General features: G+C 38.3%; 1 protein-coding gene across 1 annotated transcript in view; it reads right to left on the reverse strand.

Annotated features, from left to right (window-relative positions):
• The window catches only part of LOC119582869 (AUGMIN subunit 3-like), a 23,583-nt gene that overhangs the window by 20,763 nt on the left and 384 nt on the right, over positions 1 to 2,436 (reverse strand). The window lies entirely within an intron of this gene.

Consider the following 2,436-nt stretch of genomic DNA (forward strand, 5'->3'; position numbering starts at 1 on the left):
GATTCAGCAATGTATTCAGATGTGCAAGGCTAACACGGCTTATGTTGCATGGAGATATTAATTGGTCGGGCGTAGAGCGTGGCCGAAGACGAACGGAATTTACAACGGGAGATTGCGCAGGTCCTTTACGTCAGTCGTGCTAATACACCCTGGCTCTAAATATAGGCTTGCCACTATCCTTGCTTTAGCTAAGGGCAGGAAGCATCCAGGCTCTTGTTTTAAGAGAAGACACATAGGTATTTTCTCCCTTGCCAAAGATCTAACAGGCAGGGAACACAGGAGTCACAAATCAGCAATTTCCACTTGGATGCAGATAGGCCATGGCTATGAAAATTACCAGTAAATTACCCTGTTTTGAAAGGGGCTTGATTCATAAGATTTGCCATCCCTTTAAACGATTTGAGAAGCAAGGAATGTGAAGGACAAGGCCAGTTTTCCCTCTTATATGCTTGCTGACATGTAAAAGCCATAGCATGCTTATTTCAGTAGTACTCATAGCAGATGTATTGATGCAGGATAGGTAATAAGGGCATGAAGAAAAGCTTTTGAATTTTGCTCCTTGCTGATCAGCTGTTTCTCGTTATGGCATGTCTTCAGGTGCACAAGTCTAATGCTTTATTAGATTTTTAGAATGGAATTTTCAAGCTGTTAATAATTAGTCCCCCCCCCCTTTCCCCTTCCTCCCTCCTTCCCCCCAGCATCTATTGCATTAATTATATGTATTCTTGTAAGATGAAACTTGTAAACCTCCCTGGCTATTAACCAATAATGAATAATTCAAAGCTCCGTTGTCAGAATTTAAGTGGCAGAGGTTTGTTGTTGTTTGCTTCAGCACAGACGCTGCAATCAATCAAAATCCTTCTTATGATTAAATGAAATGTCAGTTTCAATGAATTAATTTTGATGTAGGCTTTTTGGTCGTTTGCGTGTATTTGCTAATGACTTGATTCCTCGCCATTGCCAACAGACCTCCACCGTGAATAGTTTTATGGGTTAGAGCTTGTAAACCTGTATTGTTGAGTAAAAAATTACTCCTAGTTCTGGTCTTTGCTGGAATAAATGCGGTGGAAGTTTGTTTTGCCTTTCTGGAGTGCTTAGATGTAGAGGCCACTGCAATTGCTAAAGTCACTATAGGTGACAAATTTTTCTTTTACTTTTTTGAAGTCTAATATAAGCCAGAGTAAGTTTGCGCATTCATCCATATACATGTATTTAACCCTTTGATCATGGCCTAGGATTCCATGGCCATTCCCCTGTACGTGTCCAAAGTAGCAAAGGCTTGAAAGAGCTATTCTGAACATTATTGCAAGAATGTAAAAAGTCTATATTTAATTGTAAAAATGCTCAAAGTGCAATTTCATATGAAAAATATGGAGTACAAATAATAATCATCAATTTGTCTGTTTACTTTTGCAGCTGATCTCATGAGAATTCATTATTTTATTTTGCAAAAAGCAGCTTTGGGAATACATGTATGTTATAAAGTTCATTTATATCCATCTTATCATAGAGTATAATATAAGATACATATTCTCTTTTGAATCATTTTGAAAAAGTACTACTTTGTTGACTTGAGAAACCAAGAACATTTTATAAGGAGTTTCTAGTACATTTTCTCTGTGGTGCCCCTCAAAACATGGCATGCAGAAGGGAAGGGCAGAGATGGCAGCACTTCCTGGGCAAAATGGGCTACAGGGACCCATTGCCCAGGATGACGTGCAGGTTTTCCTAAGGCAATGAACGGTTGTCGCCAAATGAGTGTAGAATTACAACTCTGGTAGCTTGACATGGTCAAAGGGTTAAAACAGAGTTGTGCTCTAACTTGTGGAGGTAATGTGGTATTGCCTATAGATTAAGTCTTTGTGGAAGTAAAACAAATAATTAATTTTAATTCAATAAACCCATAGCCACTGGGGATGTTTGGTAAGTACATGCCATGCCCACTGTGAGTTCAGTTTATTGATTTAAGCATAGATGGCTCCACAAGTGCTCTGACACCAAAGACTCAATTGCCTTGCCCTACCTATCTCACCTGTTACCCTTTTCTTCAATTTTCATTTTTTGATATTGATGATAACTATAATACTCATGTCAGTTATGATACCGGTATCAATAACAATAGTAAAAACGGGAAAAGGTGGAATCAGGTGGAATCACACATGTATACTAATTGACTTCTTGGTGGCTGAATACTTTTGGAGCATTCTGTTTATTAATACTTTTCATAGAACAGTGGGCATTACATGTGTCCAATGGCAATGGGTTGAAGTTGATATCAGTTTGATAAAAAAGGGGACATCGTTGTTTTTTATTTGGCACGAGAATGTTTTTTCTTCACCCTCTGGTCCAGAAGTTGAATCAAGTTTTTTGTCGTGATCATCAAAGATCAGAATTTGCTTATGAAAGCTTGATATCAGGGTTGCTAGATATAGACAT

This window comes from Penaeus monodon, chromosome 16 (genome assembly GCF_015228065.2).
Source record: "Penaeus monodon isolate SGIC_2016 chromosome 16, NSTDA_Pmon_1, whole genome shotgun sequence".
NCBI lineage: Eukaryota > Metazoa > Arthropoda > Malacostraca > Decapoda > Penaeidae > Penaeus > Penaeus monodon.